General features: G+C 37.0%; 1 protein-coding gene across 4 annotated transcripts in view; it reads right to left on the bottom strand.

The window, feature by feature from the left end:
* CNTN4 (contactin 4) overlaps positions 1-21,220 on the bottom strand; it is a 992,918-nt gene that overhangs the window by 567,611 nt on the left and 404,087 nt on the right. The window contains exon 1 of one of the 4 annotated variants that reach the window (XM_054551879.2): positions 3,157-3,520. The exons of the other annotated variants lie outside the window; for them this stretch is intronic. The gene's annotated coding sequence lies outside the window, so the exon portion shown is untranslated. Of the gene's footprint in view, positions 1-3,156; positions 3,521-21,220 lie in introns of those variants that run through there. 4 annotated transcript variants of the gene reach the window in all.

A 21,220-nucleotide genomic window follows, 5' to 3' on the forward strand; every position in this document is an offset into this window, starting at 1 on the left:
AGTGAAATATTGTTTAAAATGACAGCTAAGTCACATGTCACCCTGTCCATAGGCAATTTGAAGGATGTTCCAGGCATGAATGACCAGTTAGAATAAGGTGTCATGAGTTCGTAACTTTCTTAACCTAGGAAGGATCACAGAAATCATACTTCATTTTACTGGGGGCTATTGAGGCACAGAGAGGTAAAGCAGCTTGTTAGAGTTGCACAGCATCTTAAAGGAGGTTAACTCAATCTTTCACTGTTACTAGAGATAACTAATGGAGTGTATACTTTGACAATGCATAGTTAAGGCTTGATAACATTTAAAATCAACTAAAAGTATTACAGTTATTAAATTAATTATTTTTCATTCAGTCATATTCATTTTTTTTTTTTTAAAGACAGAGTTTCACTATGTTATCCAGGCTGGCCTCAAACTCCTAGGCTCAACCTATCCTCCAACCTCAGCCTCCCTGGTAGCTGGGACTACAGGCCTGTGCCACCACACCCAGCTCATATTCACTCTTTAACTTGTCATCATGGAGACAGTTCACAGAACTGCATTCCTTGCTTCACAGTGGCTGCCCTAAGCTGTTAAGGAGGGTTAGGGTATGATTTGTGTGCAGAGGTCCTGCTTCCAAATGCTGCTGAGGATGTTATAAAGTCCTCTTTGTGCTTAACCCAGCAGCTCTGGGGTCAAACAAAACAATCTGCCAAGGATCCAAAACAAAGAATACAAGGGGATTTAACTCTCTGCTGATGTATCCCAATTTACAAAATTCTTTCCACTTTCCTCAACCCCAGGGCTTTCTAGGAACTAAAGCGTTAGTGTACTTGGGTAGCACAGAAATTGTCCACAATGTTGTTGGGTAGATTTGTATGCACGCAAACACGTACAGAGATACACTATCTTTACATATACAATTCAAGACTTTTCCCTTATTCTCTTTCACAGCAGTTTAAATTTATTTTGAAGACCAAATTGTTATGGCTTTAGAAGTACCTCTTACAAGGTATATCTGGCTTCCCGATCTGTCAAGAGACCACATACCCTAAACTAACTCCTGGAGCATTCAATCCACTTTCCTGCAGATTAAGCAAACAACTAGGGAGACAGTGTCCCAATTTTATAAAATTATCTAAACATTCCGAAAGTAATAGAAGCAAACTACAAATCTTGCAAATACCTCTCTGAGCTTTGTGGTGACTGGCTACAAAAATGTTTAACATTGTAAGGTATGAGTTGAAATTTCTAAATATTTGAATGGAAAATAAAAATCAAATTTAACTACATTGGGAAGATACTCCTCTACAGAAGGTAATTGTTTCTGCTAAATACAAATAAAGGGGTTCAGGACCCTGAAAAAAAAAGAAGAAGAAGAAATCGAAACTCAACACAGTATTTACTCAACCAAGTAGATACAAATTAAGCATTTGTTTAAAAAAAAAAATCACTGGACCTTAACTAATCCTATTTCTGTTCTTGTCACCCTCTTAAAACAAGATCACATCTTGCGCAAGATCATATACTTGCAGTGGTCAGAAAAACACTAACAGTTATTTAAAAATATAGCTAAGGGTTCACCAGGAATCATCACTCAGAAAAGTCAGTTCAGTTTTGTAAGAAGGCATGAGGCCAGCCTTTTGTTTAGGGACGATATAGCCATCAAAACCACTTGCCGTTATTTCAGATTTCATTAGCAGACCTTTTCGCACACTTACTTTTTTCCAGAGAAATGATTACTTGGCAAGGACAGCCCTGGGACTGTTTGCTACTCAGAGGTACCAGAGTCCGTCTTTTGCTTCATCTTACCAGATGTTAAGCATTCTGTACTGTTTTGTGATCATTTTCCCTCCAAATCTCAAGCTCTGAAAATGCCTGTGCTCATGTAGACAACCATCTATTTTGAGTCTTCTCTCTCTTGCACAGTCCCTCTCAACCAAATCTAATGAGAACATACTCTGTCCTCACCAGTAAGATGCTTCCATACTTCACAGTCTGTGGTTTTTCTCTGCCTTGAGACACATACTGCCTACTCAGGGAAATTGTATTTCCCACTCTGGAAATTATGGGATCGTCAGGCTCCATGGTCTCAAGCTCAGTGTGGAAACTTCAATTCCCCTTTTCAGGTACTCATGATTTTAAGTTCACTTTGGTTCACATTAGCCCTGGCCATTGGTTCATGTTGTTCAAGCCACTTTCATTCAAATTCAGTTTTTACAACGGCTCAATTATTCTACTTTCAATAAAAAAAGAAAAGTGTGATTTATGTTTAGGTTAGGGAAACAGAAAAATCCCCAAGTCCCTTTCCGCAGGGATAACAATCTTTAATTTCACTAAGGCATTGATCATGCGAAAGACATCATGCAAACATTATTAACAATATTAAATTCTAATAGCATTTTTACAATGAATCTTGCATGAATAATAAATATTAATTTGATAGATGGCATCAGGGGATACATAAAAAGATAAATGAATCAAATTTAAAGTGATTTTTTTGGTTTTTTTTTAATTCACATTACTTCTTAAAAAGTGGTGCATTCAAAACCAATAAGGGGCTAAACACAGACTCTTATTTTATGTACTGTCTCATAAAAAAGGAGATATACAGTTTATATTTGCAAATATTCCGAATAGTTATCCTGCCTACCTCCATGGCAAAGTTTCTAAACAGCATGCAGCTGAAAAACAAGGGAAACTTTTCTGTTTCTGCCTTTCTTAGTGGCAGCAGAGAACAGCAAAATAAACTATGTTAAATTTAAATTCTGGAAATACAGGCACTTCTTTTATATAGGCATGCATATAAGATTATCTCTTTATATATATATAGTAGTTTTACTTACATTTTTCTTGCAATGGCCAGAGGTACAGAAGAAGATAAATATATGCTCTAATCATCCTGGCACCAAAGATAATGCAACCATGCTCCCAAATTAAAAACAAAGTCAATAATTTCTAACTTCCATAAAAGCATTCTGAAAGGCTCCTATTTCCTTGTATGAATCAATTATATAGAGATTTAACAGAAACAGCAAGCTCTAAACAGATCACACTCTATCTCACCAGCTTGATTCAACAAAGAGCAATGGAACAGAAAATCAAATGCAGCTTGCAAAGTCACATTCACATGGAGCTGTAGGGAGAAAGAGGGGGGAAAAACCTGGTACTTACAGGCTGTAAAGTAAAATGTCCCAGTTTCGCTTTACATGTTACAGCAAATCAAACAGAGATTTCAGCTCTCAGCAAGTCCCTGCTTCCACTACACTGATCATCCACGCAGAACAGGCCCTTATGGATTGCTTAGGCAGCTGGGAGATAATGGGACCATATTCTCAGCTGGGACTAGAGATGCTGAACTGCTCTCCGCTGCGCGCTGCATGGCTCTCCGCCAGCATTAATCAAGGAGGACCCAGCTTCCTGGCTGTGTTCCCCAAAGGATCGACATAATTAGCACATGAATCAAAGACGCACACTGGGAGAATCACACACATCTCTAACTGGCTCTCCCCACATCGAACCTGATTAGGAAATCAAGTTTGTTCTCCGATCAAATGTGTTCAACCTTTCAAAAATACACAGAGGCTCACACAGCTGTTTATAGATTTTAGGGGAGGGGTGGAGATTAAGGCTTCTTTCCCAATGGGCAATTTATGTAATTCCTCAACTACAGAATATAATTACACTGGTTATTTGGTACACAGGGTGGGTTTGCCCTATGATTCGGTTTGTCTGTTAGGGATTCTCAGCAGCTCCGAAGAAGGTTATGGGTAGCAGCATCATCTCTTCTACGGATTTTATGCGACATGCACGTGTATATTCTTTTCAGAGTCAGTCTTTGGGGAGACTGGCTGAACTAAAGCTGGTGTTTATGGGGGTGTTTTATGTTCCCCAAGTGGTGCCTCTTCATTGAATACTAGAAGTCCAGGGCATTCAAAGCAAAAGGGTTTGGCATGGCACACTTGGGACATCTAGTATTCTAAAAGGAACTGGTGATATGGATTCCATTTGCATAACTGTAAGAACACTCTTCCTTACTCTGTCTGCATCGTGATGCAGTCAGGGGTTATAAACTAGTAGCCTGTGGACATGCTTGGTTTGGCAAGAGAGAGATTTGAAAATCTGAATGTGAACATTTTTAAACAGAACATGTGTTCTGCACTTTATCAAAACCTTGCCACACACGCTTTTGCCCAGATATGCTACCTGCTGGCCCCGGAAGACATTTGTTTATGTAAATTTGACCTTAGTTAAGCAAGTCTGGGTTATGGATATAAAACATTCCATTTTAGAAAAAGGGAGACTCAGCTCCTGTGTCACTCATAAAAAGGCTGTGATTAAGGCACCCGTGTGATCACTTAAAGTCTACCACATGCAAAGCAGCCCTACTAGTTAAGGAGCTTGTATGATAAAGAAGGGAGAACATTGAGGGAGTCAGAAATCTGAGTTCTAATCCTCATCTTGCTGCAAAAACAAAGAAACAAACAAAAAACCCAAACAAACAAACAGGTGGTCTACACCTTTGTGAGTCTTAGTTTTCTTTTCTGTACAATAAGGGCTTTGCTGCAGACCTCTGAGAACCCTTACAATGTGACATTCTATCCTTGTCCTAAGATCTAGAAAATAGACGTTCATTAGAAAGGTGCTTACACCTCATAATAGCACTGGGGTAATGGGAATGAAATAAAGTCATGCTTTTTTGACTGGCAAAAATTTGGGGATGGAGGGTCTTTGTTACCTTTGGGGGCTAGTGATCAACTGGCTACTAATCAGCTGTTTCAGAAAACTTGAAACATCATGCTCAGTAAGTGTGAGTAAATTTTAAATGTGTGGGAAAAAAAGACAGCTTGGGCAGGAAATGGTCTTATCTAGTTGTACACAAACTGTGTCTACCTGATAGTAAAACACCTGGGTGAAGAACCACAAATCCAATCAGAATGTTTTGTCTTCATGGTGCCAATCAGAAGAGCTCTGGAATTTTGTGGGGAAAGAGGATTTTGTGGGGAAAGAGTCTTTATATTTAATGTGGATTTCTCCATCTTACTTTCTCTCATCCCTACTATCCAAAGGTAGAGAAAGGTGAGGCTTTCTTCACATGGTCAGTTATGTTATCTTTTGTGAAAAAACGTGTATCACTGAGGCCAAGACCACCCAAACTGTGTTAGGGTTTTGATTGTCTTAGGGAATAAAAGCAAAATGGATCAACACTTTCGTGATGCCTTAACTCAGCAGCTAGAAAAGTATTCTCTCCCAAAGGATACATGATTGGGTAAAAGATGTCCACTACCAAACCCTTCTGCACCCATTATCAACTCAAGTATCCCCAAAACAGATACATGCCCTCAAATAGATTTATTACCAATAATTAATGGTAATGATATGCAAAGTGGGGTACAAAGAAACAAGGCAATTATACATTTTTGAACTTTTACTAAACTTCTGAGTAATTTTGTGTTGGCTCAACATGTTTTTTAAGTACTTTCAATCCAATTTCTGTAAGGTAACCAGTTTATTTTTTTCTTCAGATATTATTACATTTGGCATAACTTGTAAAATGACTGGCGCAAATTTCATGTTGGTTATTTTTATCAGGCTCATTATTATTTAGACTTTAGCAGATCTACTTCATGCAGCTTATGTGAGGTTCTGACAAAAATAGGTTAATTAAATAGCAATTGTGCATCTCAGTCATATTAGCAAACATATTGCTGAAGCAAATGAAAAGACGAGCAAATTAAAATACTAAAGTGTTTATTCAGTGGTACAGCCGAAATAAATAGTTTAATTGGTTTTAAGTTCTATTCAATCCCTGTTTGCCTGTTAATTACTTTGATTAATCTTTGACTATGATATGTAATAGATTCACTTTGCCATCATGTGATTTGCACTTGTTTTTAATGGTAGGTGTTAATTACTAACTAAAAAATTTCCAACTTCCATCAATTCTTCATACATTTCTCCCCAGAGATATATCATTTAAAATATGAAGTGTTTATAATAAAAACCTAAATCTGGGAAATGCCTGATTTTTTTTTCATTAAAGGGCATAGCCAACATTAAAGTCCACATAAATATAACAAAGAGAAGGAAAAAAGAGACCAACATGACTAGTTACCACAAACAAAAGAAATGGTCTTCTCGAAGACAATAGAACCTGCTATTTTACCTCAGAATATATTTTAGAAGCCAAAATATATACAGAGATTGTTTTAGGCTTGGTATTGAAACAGCCAGAAATGGCATCTCTTTGGAACTGTGAAGAGTCTGCAATTTTAACAACACTCTTGTCAAGGCTAATAAGAACCTGGGGGATGGGGCTCCTGAGGTCTCTTTCTGGCCATTAAACAAGATTCACCAAGTTAAATACAGCTCTGAACCTCAGCAAATCTAGGGGCAGAATGAAAGTTATGGGAACAATTTCCCAACAGTTTGAGGCTTAATCAATATTTTTAAATGCTTTAGAATCTTCAGCGATAAGTCACCAGATGTGCATACAACTGCTCATTGCTTCTTCTTGAAAGTGTTTTCCTATTCCTTGCATCTCTCACTAAAAGTCAGAGTCAAAAGCTGAGACAACTGTGACATTTCTCCAGCTGGGAACAAAATTTCAAAAGGGATGGTTCAGAAATTGCTGCCCAGGGCATCTACTGGAATGATAATCTATGCAGCAATGATTGAACCTTCTTTTCCAACCAAAAGCAATGGAGCCAGTAATAAAATATTCAAGAAGTAAGCCAAAAGTATGGATGCACATAAGAAAGTATGTGGCCATATTAATTTTCCAGCAGATAATCAGATTCTAATAACAATGACCCAGAGACCAGGGTCATGAAATTAAAACAGTCTGTGGAGAAAATAGCCCATTTAAATAATTATGTCAATGTGACATCAAATTGACCTATGAGCTAGATAAAAGGGTGCAATATGCCTTGATATTCATCTACCACTAACTGCTCAGAAATTTGTAGTCACTATTAGCAAAAAATTTGAGGGTGTGTGTGTGTGGAGAGGAAGAAGGAAAGAGAGAGAGAACAAATTGTTTTGTGAGTGTGACTTCTCATTTACTTTTTGGGGGAGAACTGACTTATCCTTATTTTAATGGCTAAAAAAAATAAGCCAATTTTCTTTTCTCTTTCTTTTTTTTTTTGTTTTTTGTTTTTTTTTTAGACAAAGTCTCTCACTGTTGCCCAGACTGGAGTGCAGTGGTGCAATCTCGGCTCACTGCAACCTCTGCCTCCTGGGTTTAAGTGATTCTCCTGCCTCAGCCTCCCGAGTAGCTGGGATTACAGGCGCCGGCCCCTATGCCTGGCTAATTTTTTGTATTTTTAGTAGAGACGGGGTTTCACTATGTTGGCCAGGTTGGTCTCGAACTACTGACCCTGTGATCTGCCCACTTCGGCCTCCCAGAGTGCTGGGATTACAGTCATGAGCCACCACACCCAGCCAACACAAGCAAATTTTCTTACCATCCAAGAAGAGAACAAAAATCCTTTTCCTCAGAAGATTCTAATTTTCCTTCCAACAACGACAGTTTAAAAAAAACCCAGATTTTTGGTCGTTACGACTTGGGGTAGGGGTGCTACTGGCTGTTATCATCCTACGAAGCACAGGACAGCCCCCTACAGCAAAGAATTATCTGTCTCGATATGTTAACAGTGCCATGTTTAAGATACCCTGACCCAAGGGAAGCATGATGGGGTTCTTGTAGTTGGAATACTGAAGAACTGAGTGCTGAGATCAAAACCCGACTAAGTATAAATGGTGTTGCTCTACATATAGCTGCAGTAGCTGTACTAAACTGTTTTGCCTTGGAAGTTATTTTAGACGTTTCAGTATGGTTTCACAAAAATTACCACATTCAGCACAATGAGCTAGTTCAAAAGCCAAGAATGTCCTATAATTCCAAGTCTATCAATGCAAAACCAAACATGAGCCTCAGAACAAATGACTGGAGGCATGATCACTAAATAAAAACATCAAGGCCCTCTCTCTTCACTAGATTATGCCTCAGAAAACCAAGTATCACTACAAAAAAAAAAAAAATCTCATTCCAGCCTCTCTTGCCCTCCCTGTCCTGTCTCCCACCTCGAAATGCACACAACTCATAGGCAAAGTGAGCTCCATGTACTTCCAAATATCTTTTTTCTTTCTATCTCTATGATTGTCTCTAAATAGATGGGCAACAATTTGCATGTTCCTCTATCAGAATTCTGATCTTACTCCTGAAATAGATACAGTTTTAATACAGAGTTGGGATGCAATGCAAACATGCTTCAATTCATGAACTTTCATTAGGAAATCCGTTGTTAGACTGCTTTTGCTTACTCATTCCACAAATATTTATTGAGCACCTACTAACTCACCATCAATTTAAATTATTAGAGGAAGAAATTGAATCTCTCAGCATCTTCTTCCCTTATGGACTTCTATGCATTTATATTGTATCCCCTACATCATTCTGTCCGGCTCAGAAAAACTTTAGTGCAGTTCTCATCATCCACTAAGGTCATTATTATTTATAATCGGCTTTTTCACTAATGGGGTGCTCCACGGACTCTTCAGCTCTGGTACTGAGCTCTTTTGTCGGCTCCAGGGCATGTAGGCACTAGGTAGATGGCAGAGGCTTTTCATTTTATTCTTTGGCATCACTTCCATCAACTATGAAAAGCCTTCTTTAGGCTTTTACATGAGAGGAGACACAGCTAACCTTTGTTTCTTAAAGGGAAAGTGTCTCTCCTTAGATCCGGTGCAGATGGAACAAAATGAGAAGGAAGGTGTCCAAATGAGGAAAACTGGCAGAAACAAAGCTAAATCTAAAATGTTCTATATTTGTTAAGATTACCATAGTGTTACATTAGAAAAAAAAAAAAAAGCGAGTGTCTGTTTAAAATGGGCAAAACCTGTCCTAACATATATTTTATGGAGTGAAAAGAGGAATAAGATGCCTGCTTTTCTTCCTACATGCTTTCAGAAAATGGGTTAATGTTTTTTCCCCAACTGATTCCCAGATACAGAGGAAAGGCTTAATTTTAGAACACACGTAAATCAGAGTGTAAAGCAGAATTCAAGTTTCTCTTTAAGTAGAAATTTTAAAAGCTCTTTTCAGGGAAACCTCTGCCTAAATTCACACCCTTCTACCTTCTTTTATCTATATGATGTAGTAACATTGCAAGCAAATGTCAAATATAGGGAAATCAACCTTTAATTCTGAGAATATGAAATTAATGTAATCTTGGTGACACAGTCACATAATCACATGTAGTTTTAAAGTACATGGCCACCCTTATGCTAAGGGATATATTTATCTATGTCTTTGCAATTTTAAAACAGTTTGCAAATTTACAACAGGCTGGTATAAAATAAAGCAAATGTATAAACTTTGAAACTGTTGGGCAGGATTGGTCTAAAATAACACATAAAATGTAATTAAGTTTGGATAAGACTATAGAACATTCCATTTGAACTTGATCATCTGAATTCCCATTTCCCCTCAATATTTTTTTAAAAATTTCAAACTTACAGAAAAGTTGAAAAGATGGCACAACGAATACACATACGCCTTTGACCTGGAACCAATATAAACATTCTGATGTCTGCTTTCTGTTTTTATTCTCTGCCTCTAATCTTCCCTCCTTCCTTCTCTCTCTGTCATACTCATTTTTAGAAAGTCAATTGAGTGAAAATAGCAGACATCATGACACTTTGTCAGTAAATAATTCTCCTAAGAATACACCAAATAAAGCTTCTCCAGAAAGACCACAACATTCATCTCCATAACCACAATACAATGAACCAATTCAAGAAATTCAGCAATGCCACAAAACTACTATTTACCACATGGTCTATACTCAAATTTTCCAGATCGACCCAATAACATACTTTACAGCTGGGTGGGTTCTTCTTTTTGTTTGTTTCCTGTTTCTGTGACCCAAGATCTAATCAAGGATCACACAGTGCTTTTTGTGGTCATACCTTCCTTTTATAGAGAACAGTCCCCCAACCTTTTATTGTGTCTTATTACATTGACATTTTTAAAGAGCCTATCCCCATTATTTTACAGAATGTAATTCAATTTGAATTTTTCTGGTTGCTTTTTTGTGATTAATTCAAATGTTTTGAAGAATACTACATAGAGGAGGAAGGTATGGTCAGTTTGTCCTGTTGTTGATGGTATTGTTTGATCACAATATTTCTCTGTTATTTAAATGTAAAGGTAACATTTTACTTTTGTAACTTGTCAATAATATTTGGAAGCAACTTTGAGATTGCATATAGTTTTCTCCAATAGCATTTCACTCAGTAGTTTTAGCATACATTGAGGAACGCTGATTGAGTCATTTTTTATAAGAATGGTTAGAAAATACTCGGATATTGATAATCTGTATAATTAACTCATCTCTTAATTTATTTTCTTAAAAGGTCCCACCCACTCACTCAACCCTCTCACACAAAATGAGAAGTGGTGGCAACAGATGCCACTGAGGAAATACTAGGCTTCTGAAGTTTTCTCAGAAACAGAAGCCAATATCAACTAATCAAGCTATTCACAAAGGCCATATGATCCAGAAAACATGAAGATGGTAGAAAAATATGAACTTCACTTCTTGAAAGGAAGAGGGAAATTGTCAGGATAAACCTGGAAATCAGTCTTCTTATTAATAATGTCTTAAACTGAAAACGAGACATCCCTCTTCACATCTACTAGTGCTAAAAATACTACACTTCTCAGATTAGGGTCACTTTCAACTTCTGCAGAATGCACTCTCTATTAAGGAAGCAGAGAGTTCCTTCCAGACACTTTACTTGTACCATTTATTGATCTCTAAACTGTTCTATTTTGTTGTAGCATTTTTCACCTGGAAATAAATAAAAAATGAAAAGCTTTAGTTGAAATCCATTCTCCACACTGACATCAGAGCTCCCATTTCAAAATAGAGATCTAAACACACAATCCTCCTGTTAAAAATCCTTCAATGGATCCTTCTCAGCTACCTGGTAAAGCCAAATATGGCCAATTCTTACAGAGTCTTCCCAACCCCCCAGTAACCTCCCTTGCTCAATGATTTATGCTTTATATTCCATTCACCACCCAGGATTATCTTTTCCTTGAAAAATCCATGCTATTTTTCCCATCTATGTAAACATATTCTCTCCTTTGCCTGTAATGCTTCCTCATCCCTACCCACTTCATTAAAAAAAAAATCCTCTCAATCTTTTGGAGATAGCTCTGTCAAAGTTAAGAGTGAAAATTCTAGAGTCAGACAGCCTGGTATCATGGGTTGTCCACTTACTAACTGTGTGAGCCTGAACAAGTTACTTAACTTCTCTATGTCCAACTTTCTGTAAAATGGGGATAATGATAGTACGTATCTTGCAGATGATATGGGAATTCAATGAGTTACATCATGGAAAGCTCTTAAAGATGCCTGGCACACTAAGCACTCAATGAATGATAGCTATAATAAAGATGAAGACAATACTTCCCCAACCATTTATTATAAAATTTTCTAACACAGACAAACGTTGAAAGACTGATACAGTGAGCAACTGTGTATCTCCTTTCTAGATTCTACAACTGATATCTTACTATGTCTGCTTTGTCATATAACTATCCATCTATGCATCCCTCAATCCTATCCAGACATCTATCTGGTAATAACTATTTGAAGATTAAACATCCTGAACCCATTCTCTCTCCTTCCCATCTAATCAATCCCACCTTCCACAACAGCTTAACTGTATCTTGAGTTCAAATGATGCTCAGGCACAATGCATTGTAATTATCTGTTTATGCACCTATTTCTTCTATTAGACTATGACACCCTGATGGCAGATATCATGTCTCATTCAGTTTTGTATACCTATCACCTAGCTTAATGATATATCTCCAAAAATGTTTCAATAATAAATGAATTTTTATTGTATATGTGTTGCAGTTCACAAGGACATACAACAATATAGTTTTCATCAGGTTCTTGTGTAATTTGGCAAGTTAATAATGAGTATCAGTGATAACAGGAATAATCATAATAAAAGCACTGTTATTAAGATTTATAAAAGAACTTTTGTGTCAGAGTCAGGACACCAAAGTTCTAGCTGTGATTTGGTAATTTATTAGTCGTGTCCTCAGATAAGTCAGTTCACTTATATGGAAAGCCCTTTCTTCCTCTGTAAAATGAAGGTAAAGTTCCAACAACATGGTGGACTAAGCCTTCTCTCTTTACAGCCACAAAAATGCTGGTTAAACAAAAGGAAAGAAAAATAACAAAATTATTTGTGAACACATGTATACAGCTGAGCATGAAAAACAAAAGTGCTAAGCCAGAGTAGCCAGAGTAGTAAGGTTCCATCCACTAGTGGATGGAAGGCATAGAGACATGAGCCCTGATTGCTGGCTGTAGTGTCAGGCTACACAACTGTAGGAGGTGCCATTCATATACTATCTAATGTAAATGTACTTCCTGGAATTGTGCAAGAAAGTACCTCTGGGGGCTGCAAGTGAATTTGAATATACTGCAGAGACAGATGAGACATGAAGCAAAAACTTTAAAACCCTGGTTTAAAACTGGGATACTAGAGGAATGCACCATGAGACACATGGATAGTAAAACTCCATCCTTAACACATGCAAGTGTTAAAGAAGTGGATTATCTCTAAAATTTGGAGAAAGGAGGTCTTGTAGGCTAAATAATGCTCCCCACTAAATGTTCAAGTCCTAATCCCCAGAATGTATGAATATATTACACATTGAGTATCTGTTATCCAAAATGCTTGGGGCCAGAGGTGTTTCAAATTTCAAAAATTTTTGGATTTTGGAATATTTGCACATACATAATGGGATATCTTGGAGATTGGATCCAAGTATAAATAGGAAATTAATTTATGTTTTATATGTACTTTATACACAAAGTCTGAAGGTAATTCCATACAATATTTTAAATAATTTTCTGCATGAAATGAAGTTTGTGTACACTGAACCATCAGAAAGCAAAGGTGTCAGGATCTCATGCACCCATGTGGACAATGTGTGGTTGCTTAAATGGGGGAATCTAGGTGTTATGTCGAGGATCAAAAAGTTTCAGATTTGGGAGGATCTGGGATTTACAGATTAGGAATGCTCCGCCTGTACTTTACACAGTGAAAGGGACTTTAAAGATTGATCTAATTGAAAGATCTTAACATGGGATGTTATCCTAGATTACATGGGTGAGCCCAATATAATCACAGGGGTCCTTATGAGAGGGATATGAGAGGATCAAAGACACAGGTACAGAAGGTAATATGACAACAGAAGTGAGAGTGGGGAGTGACACTTGAAGATGGTACACTGCTTGCTTTTTATATGAACAGGCCACAAGCTGTGGAATGCAGGTGGCCTCTAGAAGTTGATAAAGGTAAGAAAACAATTTTCCCCTAGAACCTCCTGAAGGAACTCAGCCCTATAGGCTCACTTTAGACTTCTGGTCTGCAGAATAGTCAGAGAACAAATTTGTATTGTTTCAAGCCATGAAATTTGTGATATTAATAATTTGTTACAACAGCAATAGGAAATGGATACAGAGGGTAAAATCTGTTAACAAATGTAACTTCAATCTGAACAGATAAAAAGCCCAAATTTACACTTTCTAGTGGTGGTCTAGTAATCCAGAATTGAAATGTTAACACAAAAACTAGACAAACTCCTACAAATCCATTTGAAACTTCACAAAAATGAATGGACTTTCTATATAGGGCCATGTCTATCCTCCTGAGCATATGGGTCTCCCACAGTTAACAAAAAAAATCTGCTAAAAATACACCATGCAATGACAACCATCATCAGGAGCAAACAGAAGTTTCAAGTATTAACTGGCATGCGAAAACCTAAAAATAATGGAACAACTTGAAAGATATAAAATAGATATTTAAATTCATTATAAAAATCAAAGAGCAGAGAGTACAATTTTAACAATCTATACATTGTGTGTGGGGGAGAAAAGAGGACTTGAAAAAGTGGGACATGAGGAACTTTCTGCAGGGATGAAAATGTTCCTTATCTTGACAAGTATGATGCTTGCACAGGTAAATGTTCGTTTGCAAAGACTCATTAGCCCGCACACTTAATGACTATGTATTTCAGTATGTGGAATTTATACTTCAATAGAAAAAATTAAGAAAAAAACTCAAAGGACAATTCAATATCAAATAGATTCTGTTTAAGAATGAATTATATCAAAAATTGTCTTCAGAAAAAAAGAAACATACTGAACATTGAAAAGGTTTAACAAAAACAAAGCCTAAAGTAACCAATCATATTAGTGTACCAGTGGATACCCAAGATGGAGAGAAAAATCTTAAAAAGCAACCAGAAACAAAAAGCAAGTATTTACAAAGAAATAACAATTAGATTGTATGCAGAATTCTCATTAGAAAGGAGGGGCAAGAACACAATGGAATAATACTATTTTCAAACACTTAAGAAAAAATAAGTGTCAAAATATAATTTTATACTTTTATCTGGGTAAACTTTAATTAAAGAATGATGATCTTAGAAGCTAAGGTAACACTTTGAGAAATCTACACAATTACTGACTCAAAAAGCAACAAAAAGTACACTTATAACAAGTATTTTTAAGGGTGAAAAGAAGGCAAATCTAAAATACTAGACTGCAATTAATGCGCCTCAGAAAGAATGTGATTCAAGTTAGCATTTTAAACTCCTGGTATTATTCAGGGGAAGATAAAAATACTAATTAATATAAAACTTTTAAACTCCAATATTTATAAACCTTAAAAATTTAAAGGTTGAGTTCAGCAATATTGCAAGATACTGTAGGATGTTGACATAAGATAAACACACAAGAATTTATTGTATTTGTATACATTAAAAATGGATATTAAAAGGCAAAATTAAAAACATAATACCATTTAAAATCATTCCAAAGGAAATGAAGTACTTCAGTACAAAATTCACAAAACTTGCATGGGATCTGCATATTGAAAATTACTAAATGACAATGAAAGAAATAGAAGAACTAAGTAAATGGAGAGATATACCAAGTTCATGAACTGGAAGGGTCAATGTAAAAAAGATGTCAATTTTCCCCAAACAAATCTATGGGCTTAATAAAATTCTTATCAAACTCCCTGTAAGGTTTTAGTAGACATTTTAAAACTTACTTTAAAATTTATATAGAAAGATACGCACCCTAGAATAAAGCAATCTAGATAAAAAAGAAGAATATGAGAGAAATCACTTTACCCAGTAATAAGGCTTAAACATATAGCTACCTTAATCATGACAGTGTGATATTGGCAGAGAGACAGACACACAGATCAATGAATACAAGTAGGGAACCCAGAAATAGACCCAATACAAATCTACCCAATTTTTAAAAAAATAACAGTTTTATTGGTATGTAATTCACACCCCATAATTTTCACCTCTTTAAATATACAATTCAGTAAATTCAATAATTATAGATTCTGTTTAGTATGTTAATGGAGTTGTACAACCATCATTATTATTTAATCAGGAATATTTTCATATCCTCCAAAAGAAACTCCATATCCATTAGTAGTCAAACTGATTTTTGAGAAAGGTACAAAAGTAATATAATAGCAGAAGGATAGGCTTTTCAGCAAATGGTGTTGGAGCAACTGGACATCCAGAGACAAATGAATATCAACCTAAATCTCACACTACAAGCATTAATTCAAAATAGATCATGGACTTAAATATAAAATATAAAACTCTATTTTAGAGGATGCAAGAGAAAATCTTCAAGATCTAGGGTTAGGCAATGAGTTCTCAGACTTGACGCCAAAAGCACCATCAAGCCAGGTGTAGTGGCTTACGCCTGTAATCCCAGCACTTTGGGAGGCTGAGGCGGGCAAACACTTGAGGTCAGGAGTTCGAGACCAGCCTGGCCAACATGTTGAAACCCTATCTCTACTAAAAATACAAAATTAGCCTGGTGTGGTGGTGCACGCCTGTAGTCCCAGCTACTTGGGAAGCTGAGGCAGGAGAATCACTTGAACCTGGGAGGTGGAGGTTGCAGTGAGCCGAGATCACACCACTGCACTCCTACCTGGGCAACAGAGCAAGACTTCATCTCAAAAAAAAAAAAGCACCATCAATAAGAGGAAAAATTGCAGTGGCTCACACATGTAATACCAGCCATTTGGGAGGCCAAGGCAGGTGGATCTCTTGAGCCTAAGAGTTCGATATCAGCCTCAGAAACATGGTAAGACCTTGTCTCTACAAAAAAATACAAAAATTAGCTGGGCGTGGTGGCATGCACCTGTAGTTCCAGCTACTCTGGAGGCTGAGGTGGGAGGGTCATTTGAGCCTGGGAGGCCAAGGCTGCAGTGAGCCATGATCATGCCACTGCATGCACTCCAGCCTGGGTGACAAAGCGAGATCCTGTCTCAAACAACAACAACAACAACAACAAAAAGAATGGCTAAAACAAACAAACAAAAATTAGCAAAAATATTGCTTGCTAGGGAAGATGTGGAGAAACTGGATCACTCATACATTGCTAGAAGGAATGTAAAATGATAGAGACATTCTGGAAAACATTTCAGCAATTTCTAAAATAACTGAACTGTAATTACCACACAACCTAACAGCAGTGCTCATGTTAGGTTTCAGTTATGAATGAATATGTTGCCATAAATGCAATCAGTATTTACTCCATAAGTATTCATATATATTCAAAACCCATATATATTCACACTCCATATATATTCTTCATATATATTCAAACTCTATAAGTATTCATATATATTTGCGAAATAACATAAAAATGAAATTAAATAGTAATATTCAATGAATTGGCCATATATTATTATATCATGACATAAACAACTTTTTACTACCATTGAGTTACCATATTTCTATAAGGCATTTGAAATTATTTCATTTGTTTCTAATTTTAGTAATAGTTGATTATGGGTGGGTGGAAAGGTAGAGAGAGAGAGTAGAAGTGAGCAAGTAAATAACTCAAAGGATTCACTCAACTCATATTTATGGTGTATGTGGTGCCAATCATATTGAAGAGCTAGACAAACATGACAATTATGAGGTTTCTATCCCATGGAGGGAGAAAGATAACAGATAAGTAGTCAATAAGTAAATTCAATAGTTATAGATTTTGTTAAGTGCTCTATAAGGGATTCAAAAGTCATAAGAAAGAATAAAAATTTTAGCTCTTTAGTATTCAACCAGGTAGACAAGAACAGGAAAATGACATTAAATAAGTTCACATCACCAATCAGCAATATTAATATAAAATATATCAAATTTCATATGCCATAATGCTTATATAACTTCACCTGGATCTTATGAGACTTAACTCCCATCCCTAAACCCTCAAACCTCTTCTTACTAAAGATCGCTTAGGTCTCCCTAGGTCGCCACTCATGAGCACAGGACATTAAATGGTTCATTATACAAGTCAAGGTGAGAACTACTAACAGTAGGTGTGAAAATGTACCACATTCTGGATTTTCCAAAAACCAGATAATGAGCTAAGTCATTTGAGGGTAAAAATGCTATAGGGATGCGAACTACAGGTGTCGATTTTAGATATTTTGGGGCCAGTTCATAGTAATCTTAGGTGCCAAGGACTTTATACGTGATTCAATAGGGGAAGAGTGTCCATTAAAGGTTGTAGTGAGAAGAAAATGATGACATCACTTAAAATTTCAAACAGTATCAGAGGAACACAGTGAAATACATATGAAAGAAGAAGGGTGTGATAGTTAATTTAATATGTGAACTTAAGTGGGTTAAGGAATTCCTACATGGCTAGTAAAACATTCTTGGGTGTCTCTGTGACATTGTTTCCAAAGTAGAGATAATCTGCCCTCATCAATGTGGGCAGGCATCACCTGGGTCCTTGATAGCCCAGATAGAACAAAAAGGCTGAAGAAGGGCAAGTTTGCTCTCTTCTGGAGCTGGGACATCCATCTTTGTCTGCCTTTAGATATCAGAGCTCCAGATTCTCAAGCCTTCAGACTCCAGGACTTCTATGAGCAGCCCCCAGTTCTTAGGCCTTCAGTCTCCATAATTGTGAGAGCCAATTCCCATAATAAATGACCTCTTAATATATTGGTCTGTTTCTCTGGAGAGCCTTAACACAAGGGAACACTTATTACCCATATCACATATTTCCATTTGGAAAAACAATGGTAGGAAAACATTCCTAGACCTTCCTTAGTGACTTTGGAAAAGGGAACTGAACATAGGCATCTCAGCTCCTTCTTCTATTCTTTTTTCTGAAACCCCTACCTTCAAAAACGGTGGCTTCTGTTCTGCTTTCCAACCACCCATCACAGAGCCTATCTCCAGGAGACTGAAATTGTCCAAGCGTGAAAGTAACTGGGTAGGTAAATCCACTTAATTCAGGGGTGAATTATTAGCACTCTACTGGTCAACAAATCTATGTCATATTTTTCACTTCATCAGTAATAAATGTTATATTTTTATTTGTATCAGTCTGTTACATATGTTTCCCCATTGCTTCTGAACTTTGTGGAGAAAGAGAGGCATTGTTTTTAAGCCCCCTAAAATCCTAAAACAATATTTTCCTGACATATCTAAAAATGTCCAAACCTCAGTAAAAATGAAATGAGCTAATAAACAACAATCAAGCAGAATTAAGTCAATATCAACTGTAAGCACATCGGACGTCATCAAGAATAAATGGCTTTCCTAATGGTAGAATTTTACAGTGCCACTACATTTTGGAATGACATGACAAATCAGAATTTGTATCCAGAGGAAACATTTGATTAACTTTCTTTTGTTTTATAACTACTACACAGAAAATAGAATGCCGACAACTGATACCTCCCAGGTAGAAAATGGTTTATATCTTCTTAAGTCTAACTTTTCTGAGCCAGCTTGTGTATAAATCTATCATCTGGATGGTTAGGGACAGAAGACAAGAGGCCAATCTGTGTTTCAGCCAGGTACTGTGGACTGCCACCTGTGCCTTCTCTGTGCTATGTTCTAGTGGCTGAAACCTGGATCCAATTTGGAGCCTTCGTATTAAATTACTTTTGAGGCTGAAGTTTTCTATGTTTTCGACCAGTGGTCCCCAACCTTTTTGGCACCAGGGACTGGTTTCATGGAAGACAATTTTTCCACGGACCAGGCAAGGGGAGTATGGTTTCAGAATGAAACTGTTCCCCCTCAGGTCATCAGGCATTAGTAAGATTCTCATAAGGAGGGTGCAACCTAGATCCCTCGTATGCAGTTCACAATAGGGTTCGCACTCCCATGAGAATCTAATGCTGCCACTGACCTGATAAGAGGCAGAGCTCAGGAGGTAATGCTCGCTCGCCTGCTGCTCATCTCCTGCTGTGCAGCCAGGTTCCTAACAGGCCACAGACAGGTACCTGTCCACGGCCCGGGGATTGGAAACCAAACAAGAGCTATATTAAAAGTGTAGTGTGTCCACCAAAATAAGCCAATGGTTTCAGGAATTTATTCATCCAACAAGGATTTATTGAATAAGTCATAGTTGTAAATGGCTGGGGATTTAATAGTGGTCTAGATGTGATATTGGCTTTCAAGGAAATTGAAGAAGTTCAAAACACACAGATAAGTATTTTAAGAGAGTATTTATTAAAGTATTACGAGAAATTAGAAAAGGGAAATATTATTTCCTACTTGGCAATTTGAAAAATATTTTGGGGAGGAAGAGGTGTTTGAAATAAGAACTTGAAGGCCTGTCATTTTAGACATTCAGAGATTGCTATTAAATATTGATTATGATGTTGAAGGGGGCATTTCAAATAATCTTCTACTTTAGCTGCTCTGCAATAGATGAAGCCCTTCTCTAGATAAATATCATCTTCCTATTTTGAGCACTGTCTCTGATATCTAGATCTCTTGAGGACTTAATGGACTTTCTTTGTAGGAAAAAAAAATGTATATACAAGTATAGTTTTTCATAATACCTCAAGAAATTCATGAACTTTGGGTTGAGAAACCCTGATTTAGAACAAGGACTATTATTAATGGAAAACATATTGTACATACATACAGTATTTTTTACTCTCCTCCCTTTGGAATTCAGGCACAACTGGCCAGCATTAACACAGAGATCTTAAGACTGACCACAGAGACTATTACAACTAGACTCTGGTATAGCATCACACAACAGACAGCAGGCTCTGAAAGAAATCAAAGTATTTTACCCCGACATATATTTCTTTGACATATTTTGAAATGACCCCAAAAAGCTGTTTCTTATGGGGAAAAGCTACATTCTGTAGTGAATCTCCTTCCCCGTCCAGGACTTTCCCTGATCCAGGAGAGATTTAACTAAGAGTCTGGTACCTCTTAAGGTCTGATGAGAGACATTTACCAGCTATTCTGTCTGCAGCATGCTACCTGGAAGCTTCATCTACATAATAAGAACCTTGGCTTCAACAAGGCCCCTTATCTTAACTACAAATATTTCCTTCTGCTGAACTCATCTCTTCAGTCAGAGCTTAACCCTGTCAACCGACTGCCAATCAGGAAATCTTTAAATCTACTTATAACCTGGAAGCCCCCTGCCACATGCTTCAGGTTCTACCACCTTTCTGGACAAAACCAATGTACACCTTACATGTATTGATTGATGTCTGCCTGTAACTTCTGTCCCCTAAAATGTATAAAATCAGTCTGTAACCCAACCACCTTGGGCATGTGTTCTCCGGAACTCTTGAGAATGTGCCTTAGGCCTTCATCACTCATATTTGGCTAAACATAAATCCTTTCCAATATTTTACAGAGTTTGACTCTCTTTCATCAATAATTGGTTCAATAACATGTAAGAGGAAAATAATAATAGCTCAAATAAAAGAGAAGTTCATTTCTGACTCACAGGAAAAAAAAATCCTAATAAACAATCCAGGACTGGTATAACAGTTCTATAGTCATCAATTAAAGATTTAGGCTTCTTCTATCTTACTCTGCCACTATTCCAGAATAGCATTTTCATCTTCAAGATCATCACTCGGTGCAAGATAGCCACGAAAGCTCCAGTCATCAAGTCTGCGTTCCAGGCAGCAAAAAGAAGGAACAAGAGGATGACAGCACAATTCCCAGCCGAATCATTTTCCCAGAGACATCTCCGAAGTCTCCCCATAATAGTTCTGGTTAGTGGACAAAATTTAGCCACATGACCATATTGGTTGTGAATGTGTTAGCAATTACAGTATTTTATCTGGGCACATGGTTGCCCAAAATAAAATT

This window comes from Pongo abelii, chromosome 2 (genome assembly GCF_028885655.2).
Source record: "Pongo abelii isolate AG06213 chromosome 2, NHGRI_mPonAbe1-v2.0_pri, whole genome shotgun sequence".
NCBI lineage: Eukaryota > Metazoa > Chordata > Mammalia > Primates > Hominidae > Pongo > Pongo abelii.